The sequence below is a fragment of the Mustela erminea genome, chromosome 7 (genome assembly GCF_009829155.1).
Source record: "Mustela erminea isolate mMusErm1 chromosome 7, mMusErm1.Pri, whole genome shotgun sequence".
NCBI classification, from domain to species: domain Eukaryota; kingdom Metazoa; phylum Chordata; class Mammalia; order Carnivora; family Mustelidae; genus Mustela; species Mustela erminea.
Genome location: NC_045620.1, coordinates 94,232,467 through 94,260,335, shown reverse-complemented (window position 1 = coordinate 94,260,335; position 27,869 = coordinate 94,232,467). Strand labels below are relative to the sequence as shown.

The 27,869-nt window shown below is 34.5% G+C and overlaps 1 protein-coding gene and 1 long non-coding RNA gene across 4 annotated transcripts in view; one reads left to right on the top strand and one right to left on the bottom strand.

The window, feature by feature from the left end:
* Positions 1 to 27,869, top strand: part of LRRTM4 (leucine rich repeat transmembrane neuronal 4) — a 700,608-nt gene that overhangs the window by 354,892 nt on the left and 317,847 nt on the right. The window lies entirely within an intron of this gene.
* Positions 17 to 27,226, bottom strand: LOC116595821. The gene is made up of 5 exons (XR_004287876.1): positions 26,954 to 27,226; positions 11,580 to 11,642; positions 4,048 to 4,299; positions 781 to 839; positions 17 to 126 (listed from the first exon to the last, which is right to left on the bottom strand). It is a non-coding gene; the product is annotated as an uncharacterized LOC116595821 (long non-coding RNA).

Sequence of the window (27,869 nt, the reverse complement as noted above, 5' to 3'; positions counted from 1 at the left end):
CTATGTAACAGGAGATTTTAAAAAGCAGATGAGAAAAGCTAGTGCTGGCCTGGGCTCAGGATTCTTTCAGAGCATGATTCTTGGAGAGGCCAGGGAAGATAGACATCTGAGTAAGGGGCATCTAAGCTGAGGAGAAGAGTCAAATAAAAATGTTCAGGTAAGAGACCATGGCATATCATTTAAGTTTTTCAACATATATAGAGGATAATAAAAGATTAAGGGTGTGAAGGGGAGAAAGATGGATTTGTACATAAAGGAAGTATAGAAACCTTCAGATATCCAGTAACAGAACCCAAAATAAATTCTAGAATCTCTCACTAACCCTTGGTCTTTGGCATGTTCCATAATTCTCAAGTATGATCTCGGAAATAGAAAAAAAAAAAAAAAAAAAAAAACGGTGGATAATCTTGAACTCAAAGGAATGTAGCCCTTTCCTGGAAAACAAAACAAAACAAAAAAAACCATGATGCAAACACCTTTCAAGGATTAAATATTTGGCTTTCCTTTCATCATCCTGATAACCTTCATCTACTTTGTTCTTCCATTTTTAGGTGTTACTATGTCAGCCTCCAGAGGATCCCATTAATAGCTCCAAATCTTTCCAGGAATGACCTGACAAGACCCCTATGTCATTTCACATTTCTCTCTACATTCCACATTTTACTTGTAGGATGCAAGAAATCCATATAAAGCGAGTTGAGAGAATTGATTTCCCATGAAGGGAATCCATCTTTCTTACTTAAATAGCCTCTCTTGTAATGGAATCACCATTTTACTTACCTTTGGGATACTGGATACAGAACCTTTTCCTTTCATTGCACAAGGAGAAATATACCACACTAGAGGCAAGAAGAAGACACAATAAATGATACAGAAGTTTAGAATTTCCCAAACTCACCTCCATTTCCCAAAGCATTTCTCTGCTTCTCTTCATTGTATATCCCATGGCTCCAATAGGAAATTCCCAGATTTATTCTCTCACTGACTTGTTATTGCTAATGATGCTTATATATAATCTTTTGTCTCTCCTATTTTCAGTTGATCTTTGGGAAAACTATTAATATATTCTTTTTTTCGGTTATGTCTCTTTGAAATCAACAACAAACAAGGCAAGATAGCTTTACAGTATGGATGTATAGAGTGTTTTGAAAAAAATACAGATGTGTGTGTATAGTCCCTTATTCGTTTGAGTCACTGGAGTTACTAGCTTCAAGTAAAATTTCTATTATGCACAATGATTTTTCAAATTATGTAAACTAGAGATAATGATGTTTTATATTTTTCAGTGTTGACATTTAAAATGCCCATATCTTTGCATCCTTCTCAGTATGTATATATAGATACACATATATACACGCACACATTGAAGACATGCAAGAATGCAAGTACTTCCATTTTACTGCTCTATAGATAATAAAGGCTATTAAATGTCAAAGAAAGAACATTGCGGGAGTCATCCTCAATATGGTAAACTCATTAGTGCAGGGAATTCCTAGTTTACTTCTCTGTCTCAATTGTATCAATAACCTCAAACCTAATGATAAAAGAGGTTTGACTTGAGTGGGCCTTTTAAGATGCAAAACAGTAGAAGACTTAAAGCAAAGCCTGGTCTATCAAATCTGTGCCAGTCTTTACATGCTCTAATGCTGAAGGAGGGACTGCATTCACATACTCCTCTCGCTCTGATGAAAGCCTTTCTAGAATATCTTACTCATCTTCATACCAGGTGTCAGATAAAATGATAAAAAAAGTCTTTACCGAATCTTTAGATGTCATCTTAGGACCAAGGGCAACTGTTTCACGTACGATATCCAAAATATGACTTTCTATTGTGAGAACAAAAACTTCTACTAAAACTGTCAGGACTACAGCAGATTCCCTAAACATATGGCCAAAAATGTTGGAAGGAAATTTTACCAAGGTCTATCCATGATGGCACTGGCAGTCATTCTGGATCCTGTTCAACCAGATTCCCATTTCAACTGGAACAGTCATCTGTGGATTTTGAGGAGCTCTGAGTAGGAAATGAGGAGAGGACTAACTGACACACTGAGATTTTATTTAAAACATACCCTGCTCTACCAGGCCCCAAATGCTCTGAAGCTACACAGTTATGCTTGCTAATTCCTAGTCCCTGAGGACACATCTGGAAGACATGCCTGACAATAGAAATGTTTTTGCAAAGTCAGCACAGGTTATATGTTGAACTGAAGAAGATGGATGTCATGAACTGCATCACAGCAAAAACAAACAACAAACAAACAAACCAGTATAGTCGACAGAATATCTTGCTGCCATGTTCCATTGTCTGAAAATCAGGCTACACAAATTGTGCTGGTCACTAGAGGAATTCAAAACTGAATCAAAACCACTAGCATTCCCTTCAGGGAACTAGAAACAGAGGGAGTGACTCCAATGTTGCCAATTTAATCAAAGGTTGACAAGGAATTACAGAGATAGCATGGACGGTGAGGTCTGTGACTTGGATAGGAAAGAGATCTCAACCCTGCCTCATTGGAAGTTTTCTTCAAGCACAAGAATTTGCTCATTCACACTCAATTTTTAGTTGAAGTTTTAAACTAGTGCTGTCCTATGCCCAAATTTATGGCCAATTTGGTCTTAAAGTAGGGGCACTTAAAATATTACTCTTTCAATGTCTTTAATGTCACAGCATAGGGAGAATTATGTCCTACTGATGCTGCTTTGACATTGTCCTGAATGTCTTTAACTTGGTTCCTGCTCTTGTTGCACCGAACAAGCTCCAGTCCCCTTCCACAGTCCATCACTCTTTGTCCCTTTCTTCTTTCTTATCCAAATGTTTGGGTTCTCTTTATCTTGGACCCCAGTTCCTCCAGATATAGGACTATGATTCAAACTTCTCCATCTCTCTTGTGATTAAAGCTCTGCCCCTGGGCTCCCACTCCTGTGGCTTCATTTTCCTTGATGTCAGACATCCTGAGGTTACATCTAGACAACTGAGTCCATCACTGCTTTACCTGCCAGTAGGGAATGGTTTTTATCATTGTTTCTTTAGAAGGCAAAAGAATAAAATGAGATAAAATTAGAATTTCTAAAATAGGAAAAAAAAAAAAAACACAACTTCTCATCCAAATTTCACTCCAAATGTTTTGTCTTCATTTGTATTGAATAAAATATTTAAGGTCAAAACTTGCATATCAGATTCATGAACTTAGCCCATTGTGAACACCTTCTGCCTACATCTGTTTCTTAATATCACTGTTCTTTGCAAAGACCCAGTCCCACACAAAAGTCATAGAAACTAATGAACGTGAGAGAAATATTACAGCAGTAATTATTTAGTAATTAGTAATTATAGCAGTAACTATTTGGGTTCGTACATGGTTCAGGTGGGGTTTCCTGCTCTTTTTATTTACTTGAGGCTGTAAGCCAGAAAGCAGGAAAGTAAGGGGGGAAAAAAAAAGAACAACCACCACCTTCCTATTTAATTAAATGGAGTTCAACAGGAAAGTTAATTTACTGTAGTGTAGGAATATGAAAAGTATGCCAAAACAATAAGTAAACAGACTGAATTATGAATTACATTCCTCCCTCCGTCTCTCTTTCTTTCCCCACAGGGGATTGGGGCTGTATATAAGAGGGAAAGTTTGTAGTTATTGTTTGTTTATGTTGTTTTCCTCCTCAGTCAATCCATTTGCTTCCATGACTGGTTCCCCACATGCAAATCCATTTGGATATTCACTGTTAGAAAAATTTTTTAAATATTTGGATTGATTCTAATCCATTTAGTTTGTTGTTCTTAACACATTGAACCATGCCAGTGATTTTTATTACAGAGTCTCAATATTTTCTGATTCATAGAGTGGATACATATAAAATTTGACATGCCCTAAATAAATAAAAGTCTTTAGGAAATCTGAGGGATTGCTGAATCACTTGGAGTGATAAAATCATATAAATGATATTTTCAAAATTAATTATTTCTCATTCATTACAGATTGCTGGATTTTATGAGTTTTGCCTCTCCTTGAGCTTATTGTTCCCTATTACTTGACAGAAGCTTTTTACCTGGATGATTTTCTATCATTTGTTCAGTTAAGTCAGTGAGCAGACTCTCATGGGGAAAAGAACATTTATGGATGGTGGATGGCAGAGCTTTAAAATAGAATATTAACATCCAGTTGCTCAATATCAGACTTTGTGAGCTATATGTATTGCAAATTGCAAGAATGATGTATGCCCGTACAACACAGAAGGGGAGAGAGAGAGAATCCAACATCATGGAATCTTTCTGTGAAGTAAGATGACCTAAAATGAAAACTGAAGACAAAAATTTACTGTTAGGGGGCTCCTGGGTGGCTCAGTGGGTTAAGCCACTGCCTTCGGCTCAGGTCATGATCTCAGGGTCCTGGAATCGAGTCCCGCATCGGGCTCTCTGCTCAGCAGGGAGCCTGCTTCCTCCTCTCTCTCTCTCTCTGCCTGCCTCTCTGCCTACTTGTGATTTCTCTCTGTCAAATAAATAAATAAATAAATAAATAAATCTTTAAAAAAAAAATTTACTGTTAGTACTTATAACATTGATTTTTATGCTACAAAAATATTCTTAATGTACTTGGCATTGCACTAAGATTCCTAATTTGACTCATGTATATTACTAGATGTAAATAGTTTTCATTGAACTCAGGGAATGTTTGTGCAGGTACCTTTTGTGAAATAGTTCTTTAGGTTCTTTAAGATCTTTAGTTCTTTAATAGTTCTTTAAGATCTCTAGTTTTAATAGGAAACTTGTTAAAACAAATACATTTTATATTTGTTTATAAAATAATATACATTTATGGATATATATTTATGCATGATATAAAAATCACATATGTCTGTACCTTCTAAGACAAAAATAGTGTTAGCATATTAATATTGATAATCATAAAATTGCACAAGGATCAGCAGCCTTCTGTATTATTCCAAAATGTAATTTTAATCAGATTTATGGTTTTCTTATCCCTGAGGACTCTATATTATAGTGGAAAATCTCACAGGTGGCCTAGATCATTACTACCTCTGTCTTCTCCCCAAAAAACAGTAACCCAAACATCATCTCAGTTATAACAAATGGTAGAAAAGTAGTTGACTAATATTTACCAAGGGAAACAGGACTAAAATAAACTCTCAAATTGAAGAAGATAATTTTATAATTTCTATGAATCCTTGGTTGTATAAGAACATTTCTGGTAGAAATTTAAAATAATTCTTTCCATCTTGTAAATTCAAACTTCACAGAATTTTCCCAAGCAGGCATCTTGGTTTTAAGTTTTAAATATGTGTTGTTGTTGTTGTTGTTGTTTTTTCTGAAGTGAAGCATAAAAATAAACATATATTTTCTTAACACTTTGTTTATCCCTTAAATTGAGGAGGAACAGCACCATTTAACCTCTGTCTCGGAAAGGAGAGGTGATTTGTTGTGCTGTTTTCTCATTTAAGTGCAGTTCAGTTTCATTTCAAAAAGATGCTCATATTGATATTAAGGTGAGGAACTGATAGTACAATCATTATATGTAGTTTGGTCTTAAAATTTAGATATCTACTCTCATGTAAAACAAAATATAGCAAGGTACAGCTGTTGACAGCATGAAATGAAATGGCGAGCTCCTAATTTGTCTTTTCACATTCTTTTTCTTCTTATTTCCAGAAAACTAATTATTTCACCTAGACGTGAAGGGTTGACACTAAAACTCTGTTTCTTGTCTTGTTTATCTCTCTTGTCATTATCTTCCAAACAGTACACCTACACAGACATAACCCCAACACACACACACACACGCACACATCTCCTGTATTCCTTTTTTTGAGATTTGCTTCAAAATCATTCTGAACACTTGAGTTTCTGCACTGAAGAGCTGTAGACTGCTGTTACAAAGCCAAATTAAATTATATGTTCTCAGATTGTCAAAGAACAAGAACAGTTGATAGAAAAAAAGGTTTTCCTCCATTGACACAAATACCATGCATCAGTGAAGTGAATGCAATGTCTGGCTCTACCAGAGATGCCAAAGACATTCTTTAGCAGATTTTGTTTTCCTACCAAGATAAATATTGTCCTTTATTATATATATATATATATATATATTTATATTTATATTTATATTTATATATTTATATTTATATATTTATATATCTCAGCATTGTCAAGGCATATTTCTCAATTTACTTGAGTCTAAGAAAGTGAGTTTATGAAAAAAGAGAGATGCTTCTATCTAGTTTTGAAAATGAAGTATCAGAAGCATGAAATTACATTATTGACCTAGAAAATTAGTGAAGTATTTGAAAACCTTATGTACCTCAAGTTTCTGAATCCTTTAAAAATGACCCATTTTAATATTCCATTTTATAATATCAAGCTAATATTGGGGAAAAGCTCTGCTTTATGTAGTTTTTGGAACTTTCTTTCTTTCTTTCTGAAATATTTCTTCACTCATTAATAAGCACATCTTTTGAAGTTATCACTACCACCCTTCACCTCAATTTCTGCTCAAGTCCTAGACTGAATTTAACTACAGTGTGTCTGTCCCCGTTAGCCTACACTCCACATGATAATTTCTTAAATCTCATACAAGTCATTTTATTTTTTTTTAAGATTTTATTTATTTATTTGACAGAGATCAGAGAAGAGAGCCCGATATGGGGCTCAATCCCAGGACCCTGGGATCATGACCTGAGTTGCAGGCAGAGGTTTTAACCCACTGAGCCACCCAGGTGCCCCCATACAAAGTGATTTTAGAAACTTGTAGAGTCGTGCATGATATATTTGATGCTGGTGAAATATGTCTATACACTCCCATCACCACCACCACCCCCCAACACACACACACACACACACACACACACACACACATTTTCTAGCCCTCTTGCAACTATCTAGGGCCAACGGAATATCAACACAAATGATGTGAAACCAATCTGGACTAAAGCCACTTTTCAACCTTCTAGCATCTCCCTTCCTTTTAGGGAATGACTGTGGAAGCCAGTATAGAGATGGTAAGTTCTCAAGATAGAAATATCTTGCATTATTGAGTCACCATTTGGAAGCTGTTCTGGAGATATGTTCAGCCAGTAGCAAAATTTCCATGACTAAAATAATATAGATATTTGTTGTTAAAGCAGTAAGATTAGGAAGGTTATGCATAAATGTAGGCTATCCATAGTAATATAAGTGAATCCTAGTAGTTCCTAGACCAGGTATTCCAGAATATCCTCATACTTCAGTTCCAGTCTTGATCTGAAGAGTAGGATAAAAAGCACGGAAAAAATTAATTACCCAGAACAGTGACATATAAAATTCTAGAGCTCTAAGTCAAGGAAAATGGTTGATTAATATTAATCTAGGGAAACTGGAATAAAATAAACTCAAATTAAAGAAAAAATCTTTATAACATTTATGAATCCCTGGTTCTAAAGTAACATTTCTCATGTTTTTCTGTGGAAATTTATTTGAAGAGAACCTTCTATCATTTTGAAACCCTACTACAAAACACTGGTGGCCTTCTTTTTGAAATTTGTTGTCCCCTGAGTGTATTTTTTAGGAAGTAAGCTCCAAGGGGCAGGACTATCTCTTCATTGTTCTGTGTACAGCGTTTACCCCAGTATTGAGTAGAGTAGTCAAAGTAAACATGGCTTACATGAATGCGTGGTTACTTGGTAACTATGGCTGTGAGTAAAGTCCGTAGGACAATGGTTGGGTTGAATATCGGTCTTAGTTGCTCTTAGATCAAAATACTTTGAAAAGAGATTTGATCTTCGAATTATCAGGTAAATATATAAAAATTAAAATAACAGTAATCTTTGCTTGCATTAATCAAACACTAAGTGCCAAGCAATGTGCTAATTGTGTAATACATAAAATAGTCAAATGCCCAGCTTGTTTAGGAACTCCTGTTTTATAAGTGTCATGACTGCATATTATTAATAGCTCTTTCTTCTCAAAAACAATAACAATAAAACAACAAAAGAAAACATATCTCCTCAAAGTATTCTGATTAGAATGGAAACTTTTGTGATCCATGTAGCCTTATGGGATTTTCCCATTTGATCTTCAAGGAATCTCTATGCCATTATCCCCATTTGGGATGTGAGAAAATGAAGGTCAAAAAATTTGAATAACTTTTTTCATTGATTCAAGATGGGATTGGGAGGGAGACAAACCATAAGTGACTCTTAATCTTACAAAACAAACTGAGGGTTGCTGGGGGGAGGGGGGTTGGGAGAAGGGGGGGGTGGGGTTATGGACATTGGGGAGGGTATGTGCTTTGGTGAGTACTGTGAAGTGTGTAAACCTGGCGATTCACAGACCTGTACTCCTGGGGATAAAAATACATGTTTATTAAAAAAAAAAAAAAAAAGAAATCAGATTGAAAAAAAAAAAATTTGAATAACTTGTCATTCGCTCTCACAGGACTAATAAATAACAAATGAAGTAGTGTTGCTCTAATGCACCGCTAAGCCTTACCCCCTCTGCTTTCTAGGAACATAGCTGTTGCCTTCAGTGATGAACATTCACCTTCTTGATTGAATTTTACTAGATTCTAAAATTATACTTTATCAAAAGCTGAAGTCAGAAGTAAATACATATAACAAAGCCTCAACATTGTTGCGTGCTCTTTCCATCACTGAAAGATTTTGAACATTAGTAGTGAACAAGCAGGATTGAAAGAAATTAGGTGTCTCTGCCAACTCATAAACCACAGCAAATAATAAAATCAGAGTTTAGTCAGTGACTTACCAGCTGCACTGATCTTACTAAATAATTAATTTTCCTTCATGAAGAAAGTAGATACTCTTCTGAGTTTGAGGTTGTCATTTTTTTCTAGATACTACATCAGTATTAGCACTCAGTGTTCCTAAGCCAAGCTATTATTTAGTAATATTTGGAAATAAGACTATCACTTTTTTTTTTTTAAGATTTTATTTATTTATTTATTTGACAGAGAGAGATCACAAGTAAGCAGAGAGGCAGGCAGAGAGAGAAGGAAGCAGGCTCCCCACTGAGCAGAGAACCCAATGTGGGGCTCCATCCCAGGATCCTGATATCATGACCTGAGTCAAAGGCAGAGGCTTTAACCCACTGAGCCCCCCAGGTGCCCCTATCACTTTATTTTTTTAAGGATATTTTATCAGGCTTTTTCACCCCCCTAACCAAAATGACATGAAATGGGCTTGCTCTCAGGGGCAATATTGCTACAAACTTACCAGTTTCTAGCTGTGACAGCATTTGAACAAAGCTCTGGCCTTATATAAATAAAGGAGGTTACTGTTTGAGGAGGAACATTTTCTGAAGGCAACAAATTTACTTTTTGTTATAATATGAATTTCTAAATTTAATGAACCTGGGAAATAGTAATTTAGTGGTGAAACAAGCTCTACATTTTGACAACAACCAATTTTCTGGGTACTGTGCAGAAGTTTTATACTCCATAATGCGGAAGGTTAGCAGATGAAGAGTAAGTTCTACAGAGGGCAATCACATCTTTTTAAACAGCACACAGACACTTAGAGCTGATTAACACTTGAATTCTGAATGCAGGAAGAAGCTCCAGCACCTAGAACAGGACTAGGCTTTAGCATGTTTGAATAAATTTAACCACTTATTACATTGTCAAAAATGTGTTTTTTATGTGTGTGTGCATGTTATTTGTGAATTTCATATAGGACTCAAACTTTTTAAAATTAGATCAGCTAATTGTATTTTGTTCCCCCAATTTAACCGTATGAGTAAGTTTTAATTGACAATGCTATTTATTTATTTGTTCATTGCTAATATGGAGAAAAAGTTACTTCTCATCTGTTTGCCATCCATGTATGGATCAGATGATATAACATTAAAAAGAAAAAAAAGGAAAGATGTCACTTTTGGAAAAACTGATGTGGCAATTTATAATTATTAGATATAGTGTCTAAAGTATGTCCTCAATTCTCATGAAGAATTACATATATTATTATATGCATATGTTAGTAAAATATGATGTAAAATATGTAAAATATGATGTAAAATAAAATGAAGGATGCATATATTAGTAAAACATATAAGAGATAATATTTAAATAAGACTTTTTAAGTTTTACAATGAAAATAATGTGACATTTTTTGCCCTCTCTTGAGTCATCCTAACATTGTACATTTCCCATCTTAGTTTGGATTCCTTAAAATTACACAGATAGTTGAAATCATTATGTCCAACAGAGACTTATATGTGGATGTTCATAGCAGTATTATTCGTAATAGAAAAACAAAACAAAACAAAACTCTCTGTTCATCACCTGATGAATGTAGAGATAAAAAGAGCCATATCCGTATAATAAAATACTATTTCTCAACTAAAATCATGGGTGCATGATAAAACATGAATGAACCTCGAAAACAATCTGGCCACATGTTATTGATTACATATGCTATATCCAGAGAAAGGAAATCTATGGAGAAAGTATTTGCCTGGGGCAGATGTGCATGTGTGTGTAAACAGTATTTGTGCATGAGTGATCTCATTGGGGTGATGAAAATCTGCTAAAAATGATTTATAGTGATGGTTACATAGCTTGGCAAAGTACTAAAACATCATTGAATTTTATACTTTTGACTTGAAATGGGTGAATGAGTAATACATAAAAACTTTGGTTACTTTTGAAAACAGAAAGAGAGGTTAAGTATTTGGGGGCAGAAATTCACTCCTTAGATTTTGTATAAAATGAAAAGAAAATGGAAGTCTTGACTGTATAAAAAATAGGATGCTGAATCTTGTCAGACTTCAGAGAACTATATTATCAGCCATTGAAATTCTCCTGATACTCTAAAAAAAGTTAGCATGTCATGCTATACCACATATAGAAAAAAGGAAATGAAGCATAGTTGACTATTTTCCTCATGGCTAGAAAGTAAGTAGATAGTCTTGCTAAATTTATAATATTAATTTTCAAAATAACCTTCAAGCATTTATGATTAGTCCTACCTGAAATGCAGTAAAAATATATATGCAATAATTACACACTTAGTAATATTTAGGTTCTTTTTTCTTTTATGTTGCTCTTCATGGACTGATTTAGTATTAAATTGGAGCTTATTCTTATATTCCTGTTGTGAGAGGTATTAGAGTACAAAACCAGTGTTGTAGATTGACCATATTACATTGCATTTTATCTTTTTTTTTTTCTTAAAGATTTTACTTATTTTATCTGACAGAGAGAGAGATCACAAGTAGGCAGAGAGGCAGGCAGAGACAGAGGGGGAAGCAGGCTCCCTGCTGAGCAGAGAGCCTGATGCAGGGCTCGATCCCAGGACCCTGAGATCATGACCTGAGCCGAAGGCAGCGGCTTAATCCATTGAGCCACCCAGGCGCCCCTACATTGCATTTTAAAACAATTACATGACCTCCTTCTCTGTCTGCCTAATAAATCAGATTGTTGCCAAATCACACTGCATTCTACTTAGAATTTGTGGTTTCCTTTTTTTACAAGGTGCTTTTATAGGATTAATGGGTTAAATTCAGGGTCCTCAGCTCCATGCCCTCTTCATCTCTGTCCAATAGATATTAACCTCAGGAAAAGCTTGTTACACACCATTTCTATAAGAATGAATCCTCATCTGTTCAAACCCTTCATCAGTGATTCTTGAATGTTGCACTAAAAAAAATCAATAGAATGTTTTGTATAACATTGAAGAACTGTTAACAGATTTATTAACTGCATCAGCCATGTGAAAGAGAAAATACTCTTTTAACAAGAATGACTTTTCTATATGATATCCATGACTAGAGTTGTATTAATTATGTAGAGTCATTTAAAATAAATATGGGAATAAGATACACATATTTTCCACTTTACTTTTTTTTTTAAGATTTTATTTATTTATTTGACACAGAGAGAGACATCGAGAGAGAGGAAACACAAACAGCGAGAGCAGGGGAGGGAAAAGCAAGCTTCCCACTGAGCAGGGAGCCCGATGTAGGGCTTGATCCCAAGACCCTAGGATCATGACCTGAGCAGAAGGAGGCAGATGCTTAACAACTGAGCCACCCAGGTGCCCCTATTTTTCCATTTTATAATCCACTTACAGTCTCAGTGGAAACTGGAAGCTTAATTTCTTTCTCAGTCATTCAAAAAAAATAGCCAGTTTTAAGTTCTATCTGCAAGAAAAACTTTAACAAGTAGAAATAAACAGAAATAATCACCAAACATAACATTTACTAAAAGTTAGTTTTTATATGCTTACATTATAGACACCACAATAAGTGATCATATTTTGAGATTAGTTAGAATGTATCTGGTTGCCTTAGAAACAGCCTTGGATTCCCATAGGTACTTTTCACCTCCATTATTTCTCCTCCTGCCTCACACATTTTCTGAGTTAAACATGTGAAACTAGAGGTACTGGGATATTATAGAAAAACTCCGAACACTTCCTTTCACTCACAAGCTAATCAGAGCAGATATTTCAGGCTCAAACACGCATTGTTCATATTCTCTGTCCTCAAATGTTCAAAAGCTGAGGCCATGTTCATACCCTCAGATAGCATTTATTTTTAATAATGTTTTTTCTGAGTACAAAAGGAAAAAGTATGGTGTAGAAATAATTTTAAAATATTTTCAGGCACAAAAAAAGCAATTTGAAAGTACTCACAATTTCTTTACCAGAGATAACTAATCTAAATATTTTAGAGGATATGTCTCTAGTAATATTTCAACAAACTGTACAAGAACATAAGCTGCTTTTGAAATTAATATCCCTGAGACAGCTATCCATGCTTTCAGATTTTTTTTTATGAAAACATGATTAATGATAGCATAGCATTTCAATATTTCACGAGTCTCTTCTTGTTGAAGGTCAAAAGTGTTTCTGATTTCAATATAATGAAACAATTTGAAACCTTCTTGTAGGAAAATATTTGCATGTATGCATAGCAAAAGTATTAGGGTAAGACTTATAGATAAGAATTCCTGTGCAAAAAGCATGGATACTTTTTTTAAAAATTTCATGTACATTAGCATTCTGTTTGTATCAATTTAAACTTTCATTAACAATCCTCACTGGATTAAATTTTATTCTCCTTATATAACATCTCATATGAGATTCTTCAGTCTGTTGGTAGATTTTGATTCTGAGTTGTCTGAAGATTTTTTTAAAATTTTACTTATTTGTTTATTTGATTGATTTTCACATGATAGTTTAGCTGAGTATAAGTTCAAAGATGAAGCTATTTTTCCTCAGTATTTTAAAGAGCCAGTCCAGGGGTGCCTAGTTTTTAAGCATCTAACTCTTGGTTTCAGCTCAGGTCCTGATCTCAGGGTCCTGGGATCAAGCCCACAGTGAGCTCTGCACTCATTGCGAAGTTCACTTGGGATTCTCTCTCTGTCCTTCTGTCCCTCCTGCTCATACTCTTTCTCTCTTTCTCTCTCTCTAAAATAGATAAATAATTCTTAAAAAAAAAAAAAAAAAAGAAAAAGAAAAATTCCAGTTGACTTTTCTTTATTGGTACTTCATTATTTCTCACTGATCAGTGTTACTCATTATTTTTGTGTTTGGATTAACTCCCATGTGATTAGATGTGGAGCTCACTTTCTTTATCTCATTTAGGTCTTCTTTTGATGTCTGCTTCTAATTATTCATATCTTTATTCAGTTATGAAACATGTGACTATGAAATAATGAAAATATAAAAGATATAAAAGATATGAATAGAGCTGTCTGTCTTTGCATTGATCTCTCCCTCATGTTGTCTGTCCTTCATTTGTTAAACTGCTATTAGAAACGTGTATTATATATGTAATTCTTATCTCTTTAACACTGTGCTGCAGTGTGAGTCAGTTCTTCACATCTATCTTGTCATTTATTAATTCTGTCTTTAGTTCTTTAAAATACTTAAAATTTTATTTTTCAACTCAAAAAGTTGTATGACTTTATTTTCACTTTCCCCGGGCCTTTTTTGTGCTCTCACGTTTTGAGTCTTCTTTCTTCTCTTTAACAATTTTACACATATTAGTTTACATTCTTTCTCTGATGTTCTGATTATCAGAAGGGAATGATGGCTGGTTGAGAGTTTCACACTGGGACCCTGGCACTCACAATTAGTGTGGAGGGAAACCATCTCCATTTTAACTGCTGTCATCAAACTGGCCTCATAACCTTTTCCAGTGAGGAGTTCTTGACTATTTAGGGATTTTTCTCTTTTCAGTTTGCTTGATCCCATGCTGCTTTCTGCACAAATGCTGATAAACCCTGGTCTTTCACCATTCATGGTTTCTTACCATCTGATTATACCTTGAGGTTTCTGGGAATATGTCATCATTTACTTTTGTTGTAGCCATATATGTGGATTTGAGGTTCTGCTCTCCTAGTTGTCCCGTCTGTTTTTAAGGGAGAACCTATGAAAATTAAAACCTTTCCCATCATTGTCTTTAGATTCCTGCCATTTATTCTTACAAAGAGAAGCAATTTGAGAATCTGGTGGGAAGGTGTTATGATCTGATTGACACTTTCAAAAGATCACTGATTGCCCTATGGAGTATGGATTGCTAGCTGACAGGATTAGAAGCAGGGAGCACTGAGAAGAGGCTTTTATATCAGTTCAGATGAGAGATAATGTTGACTTGGACCAGGAAGGCAGAGGTGGAAGGAAGGTACAGAAGGTGGTCATGATTTAGAGATAAGTTTAGGCAGAAGGGGTGAATGGATTCCTTGTGGGGTTGTAGGAAAGACAGCAATCAATGACTTCTAGATTTGGGCCTTGAGCAAATGTAGGATAGTGCTATTAACTAAGAGGAGTTGGTTTGAGAGTAACAGAAATATAGAATTTTGTTTTGATCTTGTTAAATTTGAGATGCTTCTTAGATATTCAAGTGGAATTGTCAAATAAGCAGAGGAACGTTTGAGTCTGGAATTCCAGGCTTAGTTAAGGGCAGAGACTCATCCAATTTATCATTTCTCTTTCTTGTCTTTGAATCCATTCTATCTAAATTCTAGGAGAAGTCTTTTAATGAATTAATTCAGTTTCCTAAAATTTGTGATCTGCGGTTTACTGCCCCCACTATATTTTTAAATAGAGCAGACTTTCCCTCTGAATCAATTTTCCCTCACTCAGCGTGTTATCTTTTCATTACTGCATATTGTCATAATATATTATAATACCCTCCAAATTACATTGAGAATGCCAACTAAAAACACAATATAGTTTTAACCTTTTACATTGCAGATCTATTTCTAAGAAGTATTAGTGTAGAGTTCTAAGATGGGTCCCCTTTTCTCTGCTAAATCTATTCATGTGCCCGGTGAACAAATATTTTTTTATTCTTACAGATGGGTGGCTACTTTTCACGTGGCTGGGAATTCTCTTGGAGACTGCATTGAGTTGTTTAAATCTTTCATGACATGCAAGATGAAAAAAGTTTAGATTCAATTCATCAACTTAAATCTTCAATTGACTGTGTACTCTCTCATATTTGTAGTATCTCTGGAAGCTAAAATGTTTCTTTATTTTCTGTGGTAACCCAGTTTTGTTATTTTTTTAATTTTTTTTTTAATTTAGTGATATCTTCCTTTTCCAAATATCATGACTTTTCCCTTTGAACCAATTAATGGCAGTGGCTTCAACCTTTGATGTTCAGCCTGCTGCCCCTTGGCCTTTAATGAAACCCATAGTGAATGAAATAATGCAATGTCTTATCCATATAAATTCTTGTACCTGGGCTAATATTTGGAATAAATGTTGAGGTTAAACTTTACTCAATACAAATGACATCATTTGTCACCCTTGGATCTGGAATTGACCATATTTTCTGTAAAGGGCTAAATGGTAAATATTTTAGGTTTTCATGCCATATGTCTGTCACAATTATTCATGTCTACCTTGATAGTACAAAAGGAGCCACTGACAGACAATATATAAATGAATAAGTACAACTATGTGTCAATGCAACTTTATTTACAAAAGCAGATAGCAGATATATTTGTCACACCAGCCATGGTTTGTTGACCTCTACTATGTGATACTACAGGAATAACACCGGGAAGCCTTTCCCACATATTGAGTTTCCTGAGTCAGCCCCAAAACTCCAGAATTTCATATTGATTTTAGCCCTTCCTTCAGTCTTTTTTAGGCATTCACAATCTTACAGAAAATTTCCTTGATTTGGGGCAAACAGTATTTGCCACTCACTCGATGTCAGTTTTGCATTCCTTTGCTCATTTAGAAAATAATTTGATAAAATGGTAGGTTTAATATGTGCTAAGAACACCCTTCTTGGAATGTGTTTCATTTGGGTCTAGTTAGGAAAACCTATTAAATGTTTCAAACAGAGAGTACACCTTTACCCTGATATTAGAATTTTCAAAGAGCAGAAGAGAAACTCCAAAGTAACCTGAAGTTTTTAAGAGCAGAAAGCGGGAATCCAGGTAAAAATTAATTAATTAATAAATTAATCAATTAATTAAAAGGAATTAACTAAAGCCAGGAGCTTCAAGATGCAGATACATTGATACAGTGCCTTGATGTTGGAGGTAAGGGAGAAGAAAAGTTTAAGAGGTGCTAGGGCTTCTGACGAAAGAGTAGGGACTAGTACTTGGACCATAGGGTATCACAACCAGAGGATGGGTGTCTGTAATGTGTGTGGTACTCTAATTTGCTAAGAAGACGTGGTGGATCTGGGCTGTGAGTGCAAAAAGAAACAGCAAAAAGAAATAGTCTGGAGCCACTTGTCCGCGGCCAGAACTAGGATGGTAGCTGGAAAGCAAGAAGCAAGTCCCTTAGTTTGGGCAGTCTCCCCTTAGTTCCTGCCATTAGCATTATCTAACAGAATACTAACGCACTCCGGGAATGTAGGAAAGGCAGTTTGCAGAATCACATAAAAAAGTAGATTCTAAAATAAAGGTGGGCTTTGGGCTTCCAAATAATAGTAAATAACTACCACAAATAGTATTTAACTACTTTTGCCTGAAGGTTTTAATGGGCTAAATGTGATGTGTGCATGTGTGGTATAGTACACATGTCATATATAGAAATATTGCTTACCAGAATATATCTAAAAACCTAAAAGTTTTACTATTAAGCTAACAACATCATGCAGTTTTGATGGCATTTGTCTACTACATTTAGTGTGCAAAATACGGATTTAGATAAAATCAACTTTCATATAATGAGGACTTCTGGTACTGATAATGTCATTATTTCTGGACTTTTAAGGTTTTACATATATATAAAAATATATATGCATTATAGATATACATATTATAGATATACATACATATATTAGCATATATGAGCATGTATATTTTAAGCAATATTCATAAATAGATATTACTATATATTATATCTTCTATATATTTTACATATATAATTTCCATATGTATGTATTATATATATATATATATGTCTGTTGCTTGAAGAACAAATATTTTATTTACAATACCCAAAATTGTTTCCCACATTTATTCATTTAAATATTTTTCAGTCTTCTGTGCATATAGCACTATGCTATATCCTAAAGGAATCCAAATGAATATTTTTAATCTTGCAATGAAATAATAAAATTTCTGGATGATAGGATTAGCTGAAAGAATCCGAACTAATTTAGTAAGGGTTTAAAGCAATTCACACATTTGCATATACTTTGGTATTAACTCCTAGTGATATAAGTATTTTTAATAAATCCTATGCCGTTATTCATTTAACAAAATAAACAAAAATATCTCTGTATCATTTAATACCCAGTCCATATTTCCCTTTTCCTGATTGCTTTAATGATTTTTTCCCAATATTTTACTTATTTTGAACCAAATTAAACGTAACTTCCCATTGCATTTGAATGTAACACCTCAAGAGGTTTTAAGAATCTCTGCCTTTTATTTTTAAAGGTATTTTTGTTGAAGAAGTCAGGCTATGTGTCCGGTAAAATGTCCCACGTTCTGGATTTGGGTGTTTGTTTCCTTATAGTGAGGTTTAACTTGGTCTTCTATCCTTGTTATTTCCTGCATTAAACTAGTATTAAAGCTAAAAAGTATGATTCAACTCAGCAACACTGCTTTTGCCACAGGAGCCCTTCATGGTGATATTTCTGATTCATCATGTGAAATTTTACAGTGTTAGTGACTAGGAATTGGGACATGTCCCATTTGGGAGCATGAAGTTTAGTTTTTAGAAAAGCATGTCAAGGTATTGTGACTGATGAAGTGCTTAATGGCATAAAATAAATTCTTAACCCAAGTTAGCATAAATTCTTGAAAAAGTGATGGATACTCCCTCTTCTATCATAGTCAACATTATTAATGCAAATGTGTCAAAAGAGTGTGATGAGGCTGACAAGAAGGTTAATGTGTAAATGATGCAGAAATGACAGAAAATTCATTGCATGTTAGTCAAAGGACCAAGGGGACACCAAAGGATGAGAAAAAAGTCAATGAGTGGCTTAAGGAAAGAAAAGAATTATTTGTGAGAAAGGATTATTCAGCTATTAATGAAATAATGATGTTATTTATAAAATGCCCATGTTATAATCTTTAGGAAGTTACGCATATGCACTTTTATATTCTACATTCACAAAACATGCATAAATGACAGTGAATAATATTATTTTATTCATTTAAAAATTATTTCAGATGAATGTTAAATTTAAATGAATTTTCATTATATTCAAATGCTTTGAATATTAGTACCCAGTGTCCACAGGTTTCAGTTAATTATGATAATCAATACCAACTACTATATTTCAACTTTCTGATGTAAGGAGACATTTACATGTTAGTCTGATTGTTCTCTCTCCATTACCTAACATCCATTATAAATTATTTCTAACACACAAACAATGTAGAGAACAAGTTTCATGTGACCAGTATACACCTAATAAAACAAAACATGATAAATTCTATTGGAGTGTCTTGGGGACCCCTCCCAGTTGCATCCCATTCTCTTTCCTAGTAACTGGATAGATAACTAGATAGGTAGATAAACAACAGATAGTTAAGTAGATAGAGAGAAAGAAAGACAGACATGGATATATAGGTATATGGATATTTAAGAATATATATATGTATCTTTAAACCATGTACAATAGCGATATACAAGTTTTAATTTGCATATAAATGAAATCAGGATATATGTATTATTCTGTAAATTTCTGGCATAACAATATATTTGGGGATTTTTTTGTGGGTTTTTTTTTTATGAAATTCATTCATTTTGACATGTATAGGTCTAATGCATTTATTTTCAGTGGTGTACAATAGTCAATCATGAAAACATCACAGTTTATTTTTCCATTCTCCAATAGAGGGATGGTATTTTGTATATAATTATCCTGCTGTGATAAATAATACTGCTATTATGAACATTCTTATGAATGTCTCCTTGAACAAAAGTTTCTCTAGATTATACCTAGGAGTTGATATTATTTACTAGATAATTCCAAATTGCTCTCTAAAATGCTCTCAATCAATTTAAACAACCACCACACCTACTCTCTATCATTCGACATTACCAAATTTTTCATATTATTGCCAACCTCATAGATATGAAAGGTATCTCATCATGGTTTTAATATTAATTTCTTTGTTAGTGGAGTTAAATACTACTTCCTTTTTTATTGGCTCTTCCAATTTTTCATGTGAATTGCTGCTTCATATGCTTTGCTCATTTTCCCCATATTTATCTTTATTTTATTGATTTGTAAGTAGTCTTAACATAATCTAAAGACTAATCTTCTCTGCTCAGCCTCCCTTTTCCATTCACTTGTACTTCCCTGGGACTGCGGTCCCCCATCAGGTTTAACATCTGATATTTTGCTTCAGGAAAAGGAGAACCTATGCAAAGACATGTATTTACATACTCTCAAATTTCTATTATTTATTTTCTGCATATATGTCTATCAGTGTATTCGTTTTCTCTCTTTGGTTATTTAATTAGCATATCTATCGAGTTTTCTTTTAATTAAATGATTAGATTTTTCTTTTGTAGATCTGTTTTTACAACTGCCCATTCTCTTTTAGTAATACTCTATGCCTTTCTATTCTTGATTCTATCTTTCAACGTACTCATTTTATATTCTCCATCCGATTATTTCTATGGCCGTTACCCTATGCTGTTGGTGTTTGAGTTCTTTTCTTCATGTTCCTGATGGTTCTTGCTCACTTCATGTATTTGATAATTTTAAAAGGTGAGTTCAGGTTTCTTGGGATTTAGTTTGGGAGTCTGACTTTGTGAAGGTTGGTGGAGGGTCCCTACATTAGGAAAATATTTGGACTTCATTCAACCAGGCATTCTAGGTTACTATCAACTGGGGAAAATTTTAAGTGAACTTATTGACTGGTAATTTTTTCTCCAGACCATGTGGAAATTGTAAAGTTAAATTCCTAACTGCTGAGAGTGGGCTGTGGTTGGGAATTTTTATGGGAGAGTTTTTTTCCCGCACCAGATCCTAGGCCAAAATAGTCTCATTAAGTGGTAATTTTGCCTTTCCAGCAGGAACAATTTTTCTAGTCCACCAGTTCACTTGGATATAAGCCTTTGAGAGTCCTACTTAGACTGTGTGTGTGTGTGTGTGTGTGTGTGTGTGTACGCGTGCGCATGCGCGTGCACGTGCACCCCCCCTCCTTGATGCTGTGCAGCTTAAGGTCTTGTTTCCTGTCTAGGGAGCCTTTATTAAAACTCAGCCTGCCAGCAAATAAGCTTTATGCTTAACAAGATCAGCAGCTCTACACTGCTTGCTTTAGTTTTTGTATTAACTTACTAGTCTTATATCTAACGCCATCTCCTTCTGGGCCTAGGGTAATTTACATTACTCCATTATGAGCTCAGTCAGCTATAATGTTTAAAAGGTTGTATTTTTATATTTTACCCAAAACATCTATTTGTCACTTGTTTCTTCTGATCATTTGGATAGCATGGCTGCTAGCAACAAACATCTGTTTTCTGACATTGAATTGTAATGTTAATTTACTGTGCTAGGGTTGAATAGTCTTGCACCAAGAGGTTTTTTAAATTATTATGTATGACCTTTAATCTTAACTTCTTAAAAACAAACATAAAAAAATGCTTTAAAAATTAGAAGAAATTCAACATTTAAGAGACAATAAAATACGTTGGTGAAAATCATAAATTTTGGTTTATAGCCTGAGCTTGATGACTGCCTCCATCTTCTCTATAATGTTAGACCTCGGGCCTGTTGCCATTCTCCTGGACACCTTTCTCATCTATAAAATGGACTGCAAATAATGGTGTCCACTTCTTTGGATGATTACACTGATTAAATGAATGAGTATAGGAAAAGTGTGTAGAACATTGCCTGGCATATTAAAATGTACCATGAACACTTTCTATTATCATTATTGCTTTTTACTGTCTGTCTTCAGTGCAATTCTGAATTACTTAATCAATGTGAACAAGACAATCTTTCATAGTTTTTTTTTTAATCTGAATTTGATTCACATGCTTTCTCCCCTTTTCAAAAAAGTTGGTTCATATAGAGTGCAATAACAATAGCATAAAAGAGTTTGTTCATTTTGGCTTTTTATTATCCATATAAGTTTTGTGAGGATAGGAATATTCATGCAAACTGGAAATATTTAAAAGATTTAGGAACTGAGAACATTTAGAAACCATTTTAGCCTCATATATTTTACATTGGCTAATCAGTTTGTGATAAGAAACCACATTTAAACAAGCAGAAAATCATTATATGATGTACAAAGTGCTGAAAATAGACAAAGAGAATATGATATCAATTTGAAATAGAAAATGATTTGATTGTTCTCTTTAGTTGAACACATTTTTCTTAGTAAAAATTAAAGGAATTGTGTCAGGCAGAAAACTGTGTTCCATACAGCATTTGCTGAAAATGAATAAATGGCACATTGGCAATTAGTTTTTCCCTAGAATACAAAGGCAGACTACTATTCTTTAACACATAACTTGGGGTTTCAAAGAAATAAGAAATTATATAAATCTTTAATAATTTTTAGCTTAAGTTAATCTATCTTTTACTGAAGCAGGACAGACTCAAAACCTGAAAAAATTTACCAGTAATATCCTTAATGCAGAAAAAAAAAATGTGTTGGGGAGGAGGATGCTTTTTCTTTCAACTTTTCAAACAATGGTTCTTAAGCCATTGTTAGTGTATCACACTTGTTGGTAAAGAATGTCCAAAAAATCCAAATATAAAAGCTGACTATGAAAGTATTTTTATGTATCACTGAAAAAACTTTGTGATTTATTAACTGCATATAAATAGATATTAAAAATAATAAAGTGGAATATTAAAGAAAAATAGTCCCATGAAATATTTCTTCATAAACTTGAGTATTAAAAATCTTAAATCTAGGGCGCCTGGGTGGCTCAGTGGGTTAAGCCGCTGCCTTCGGCTCAGGTCATGATCTCAGGGTCCTGGGATCGAGTCCCGCATCGGGTTCTCTGCTCCGCGGGGAGCCTGCTTCCTCCTCTCTCTCTCTCTGCCTGCCTCTCTGCCTGCCTCTCTGCCTACTTGTGATCTCTCTGTGTCAAATGAATAAATAAAATCTTTAAAAAAAAAAAAAAATCTTAAATCTAGCTCATCTAACATATAAAAATATTTCTTTTCTAGCAATAGAGAGAAAGGTTTGCTTTTGAAATTACTAAAATCAGCTCAACTTTAGCTACATGTAGGCATCCATTTGTATATTATAGGCATTGCAAATTTTTTCTCATAGAAAAGACAACAACTTTGACTTTACAATAGATATTTTGGAATTTAAATTTATTTAAATGTATATACAAAGGTGTGTGTGTATAAAATTATCACCACCATTGTTAGGTATTAAACTCCAGCCTCCATTAATGATCTGGAGCTTGCCTATACCTCATAATTCAGAAAAAATATATAACTTTAATTTTACACATGCATATGTATCTGTAGTAGAAATCTGGGCACTTAATATGTGCTCCCAACTGAGATAAGCCTTTATATTCAGAATCAAAATTATTTCTCATGACATTATGTGGTAGGTACTGTCATTATAACTATTTGTGATTAAACCAGATGAGGCTTCTAGAGGATAAATACACATCTGGTAAAGGGCAAATCAAAGTTAGTCAAGCTCCAGAGCCTATGCTCTTAACCATTACTTCTAGATATAAGATTGATAGTGTAGACACATCACTGGTAAAACACTCAGGGAGCTGAAAAATAAATAAGGTAATTCTCCCATAAATAATATTACAGTAAACTGGGAAACAAAAAATATGATAGTAAGAATTAGGTCTGCCATGAGAGAGAATCCAGTTCAACATAATTAAACAAGAGAGGTACTTGTTTCTCATATAAAAACCTGGAGGCTGCTGTGGAGATTGTGTTCACCAAGTCCTTAGGACCTATCATTTCAGCTCTCCACCCTACATTCCTTCTTTGTCCTCAGGGTTCAAAGTGGTTACTAGTAGTCCAGCCATTATAATCTATACTGTAGCAAAACTAAATGAGTCCGTGGCAGATAGAAACTACACCAGGTGGAGTTGTCAACACAAAGCAAACTATTTTCACCAAATAAGGAGATCACAGGGAACAACTTCCAAAGCCATGAGTCCTCAAGCGGGAGTGAGTGAAGGGTTCTTTTTACTTAGGTTTTAGGATGCATATGCAGAAAGGGAGCTTTATCATCACGTGGATAGGTGAGCATAAGCTTGCATAGGTGAACTTAGAAAACATGCTGTATTAGGTTAATGAAGCTTGTGTTCCTCAAGACTTTAACATTATAAGGAAGCAGAGATGACTGCCTGACTAGGGTAAAGGGCTGCAGACATGTTCCCCCAAATAGTATATACTAGAAGGGGTCTTGTGCTCCTATCTCAGGTAAGAAATGCAGGCTTTTGCATACTTTTGAAACAACACTGGGAGTTTTGAACCACTGATTTATTGTCTCTGGTATGGTTAAGCTATTTCCTGGCCTGCTAGAGACTGCTAGCTTTTGTATTCCCTTTGTTCCCTTAAAATTTTTAACTACTGAAGTTTTTGCATTTCTTTGTAATTCTGACACCTCCTAGGAATTTCTGCAAGAAGTGTGTTTGGGCAAGTAGGGGCAAAGATAACAAAGAGCTGGGCGCCTAAAATGACTCCTCTGAATGTTGTGAAAACTGAGTCTTGCCTTTCTTTTTCTGGAGACCCCTAACTCTTTCTGCTTACAAAATTACAGCCATCAGAATGTAAAACTAGTTGGAGATGGGCAAAAGACAAAGTCACTTTTTTTTTCTTAAGTAATGTTTGTTGGACATCCGGTCTGCTTATATCTCATGGATGAGAGCTTAGTCACACTCTTGATTTACCAAATAAATAAATAAATCCTTCTATCCAGTTAAAAATTGGGACATTCTATTACTATGAAAGATTATCAGGTGCATTCAACACTCAACACCAGAGTGGGTAAGAAGGAACATTATACTCATTGTTCTTCACTGAATGTTCATTAAGAAGTAAAAAGAGAATAGGACAGTACATTGCTTGACTCTCTGATACTTCCCAGGACTGGCTGGCTTCCCATGCCGTGTGGCTGATTTCCTCTTATTTTTGGGGTGTTTTACTGGCTGTCACTATTGAAATAGAGGATTGGTGAAATGTATGGTAGATTTTCTAATGGCTACAACTTTTGACTCAATTTGATGGCTCCTTTTAGATTATTCTGGTGCCTATGTAGCAAGCCCTTCAGAGTGACTTAGGATTTGGGATCTCAAGGAAGCACAGGCTCTTCTCTAGACCTCTAGCATGTAGACTATCCCACTGTCTCAGCTTGAGTAGATGCTGAGCCCCTTAGAGTGATGAACTGGGCATCTAGGGTGCTGAACCATGTTGTATCCCTACTACATTTTGTGCACTGTGAAATTTCCGCCATGCTAACTTTCATTTTGTGGAAAATTAAAGGTCTTTGAATTTTCCAGTCTGCTCATAGAGAAAATAATGAACAAATCTGGACATATTTACTAAAAACACATATTTGCAAAATAAAGCATTTTTATATCAATCAGATAAGTGTTTTGGCGTAGTTTTAAAAAGTTATAAATTAGTAAAACAATAACCTTTACAGTATCAATACATCACTGAGTTATTTTTCCCTTCTTGAGGGTGTATAAAGGCTTGAAATTATTTCAAATATGAGATGCATAACAAGCTGGTCTCCTAAAACAGTAGAATATAGAAAATAAATTTAAGTGATAAAATACTCCTTGCATTGTATATATAATATTTGTGAAAGGGCAAATGTGCAACATATTGTCTTGAAGAAAAGGGCAAACATGTTCAAAGTAGAAAGATATTTTTTCTCTGATATTAATGTCAGAACCATAGAAGTGGGTGTAATTTTATATTTCTCTACTTCATTTTGATTTTTTTATATAAGGTGAGAAATACAAATATGCGCATGTATGTGTGTGTGTTCACACCTGGTTTATCTTTGCCAGTCCTTGATTTAGTAAGCCAACAGCAATTTTCTGCACCAACCTATGTTCTGTATATGAATGATGCCCTTTTGAATAGATTTCTTAAGTAAAGTGGTCTTTAAGTTATGAAGTTCTCATCAACAGTAAAAGCTGTAAAATTTCCCTATAAACTGAGATTAATAACTGTTTCCACGCTAAAACTCGTAAAAATGAGGAAATAAAACCAAATAGTAAGGTCTTTGAGTTTTATGATCTGGATCCCTCTGAGCAGTAGTCCGATATTAGTCATATTGTGTGTGGTCAATAAATAAAATTATAGTAAAAAACAGTCAACACAAGTAACTGTGTAAAACAAGAATAATGCACCCAAAAGGGTACATCAATATTCCCAGAATGTTCTTTGAAGCTTAAAGATAAGTAGAAATTAGGACAGAAAAGTCAATGAGAAAATGCCTGTAAGTGAAGAAGTATTCTTCTGGGACCTACATCTCTTTTGAAAGATAGGGAGTAAATAAACAACAAAATAAAAATACGAAACAAAGGTAAAGCATAGGTGTAACTAAGGTTTTGAACCTTGAAAGTGTGTAGAGATTGTAAAACAGTAGTGATCCCATTAGGATGGGATTTGGATAATAGTTTTCATTTATTTGATTATTTGCAAACAGAACTCAAAAAAACTGACTAAATGCATCTTTGTAAATTTTCTAATGGATTTAGTGGCTGTCACTACTCAAGTATCGCTTCCAGGGATGAGTATATCCAATTGGTCTAGGAAGATGTTTAGTTGACTCAGCAACTGCCCATGGCAAGAAAGTTAAAGTTTTTCAGAGTGCAGTATTATCAGAAAATTAGGTCCAGAGTATTTTTTTTAAACCCTATCCAGAATGCATTTCCAAACAGATAAGCTGCTACTGAAATGTAAGATTTCAGAAAAATATATAGAATTGCAAACTTCAAAATATACCTGGCATTTATTGGAAGAAAGTCACTTTTCTACAGTGAAATATTTGAAAGTAATGGAAGTCTAAATTCTGGTAGGAAGAGCAGGTAAATGTTTATCTCTATGTGCACCCATACAGGTCTTAATTTCTCCTACATTTGGACGATATGTGTATATATATAGATTGCTGCTTTAAGTGCTAGGAATGCAGGGAAAAAAACAAGGACCACTGTCTTCAGGTGACTTTTCATCTATAGGAGAGACAGATAATAAAAAATAAACATAATCATAAAGTAAATTATAGACTATGACAGAAGATAACAAATGTAGTGAATAAAAGGAAAAAGTAGAGCAAGGTAAAGAGGATCTTTTATATGGGCAGGGTGAGAAGTTTCTATTAGAACAACACTAAAAGCAATTGAGAACATTACCAGGCTTATAGCTGGGGTTGTGGGCAGAGAGAATGGTCAGCACAGAAAGCTGGAGGCTGGAGAATGCTCCATGTAGCTGTAGAACTGTAAGAGGCAATTTGATAGAAATGAAAAAGGAGCAAAGTCATAGTAGAGGAGTGTTGTCAGGAAGCTGACCACAGAGGCTTCATGGCATTATAATCACCTTGCAGGTAAGAAATGAGGATGACTCAGACCCGGTGTTAGCTGCGTTGGTGGTAAAAGGTGTGAGGTTTTAGCTTAACATAAGTTGAAGGTAGAGCTCACATAATTCCATATAATGGGCTATGAAAAAAAGAAAGGTTATTTCAAAACTTTTGGTTTGAGCCATTGGAAACAGTTTCCATTAACTACGATGGAACAGATGCTAGTTAAGTCAACTTGGAGTAGAACAGTGGTCAGATTTCAGTTTGGCAGAGGTCAAATTTGTGGTGTCAGATTTCCAAGTAGAGACGTCCAGGTAGCAGGATTCTTGCTTCTGTTGTTCCACAATGACCTGAGGAAACCCATTTTAGAATATTTAGCATGTGGAAGGCACTTAAAGCCAGAGATGGGATATGCAAAGAGGTAGGAGTGTAGACAGAGAAAGGCGGCCAGGACTTAGCCCAAGGGCAATCCATGATAAAGAAGAGGTTGGGGAGAAGAGGGGGTGGGCAAAAGATGGAAACAAGTGGCCAGTTTTGTTGGGAAAACCAAAAGAAGATAAAATTATCCGATTCAATCGCAGGCCACATTTTAAGTAGGAGAGTGATCAACTCTTCCAAATGCTGCTATTGGTCAAGTAAAATTCGAAGCGATATTGAATTTAGCAATGTAGGGCTACGGCTTTGTTGAGAGCAATTCTAGAGATATGTGGGTGAAATCCTAATGGGAATGAGTTTAAAAAGATTAGAAACAAAGGAGTGAATATAAATAACTCTTTTGAAGAAATTCGCTGAAAAAGAGAGCAAAGAAAGATAATATTTTTAAAGTGCATTTGAAAATATATTTGTATGTAAAATGCATATTGAAGATAAAATTAAACTTAAAATGTGCTTCTGGTGTAGGAATTATATGTAAATATTTCAAAAAATTTGGAACAT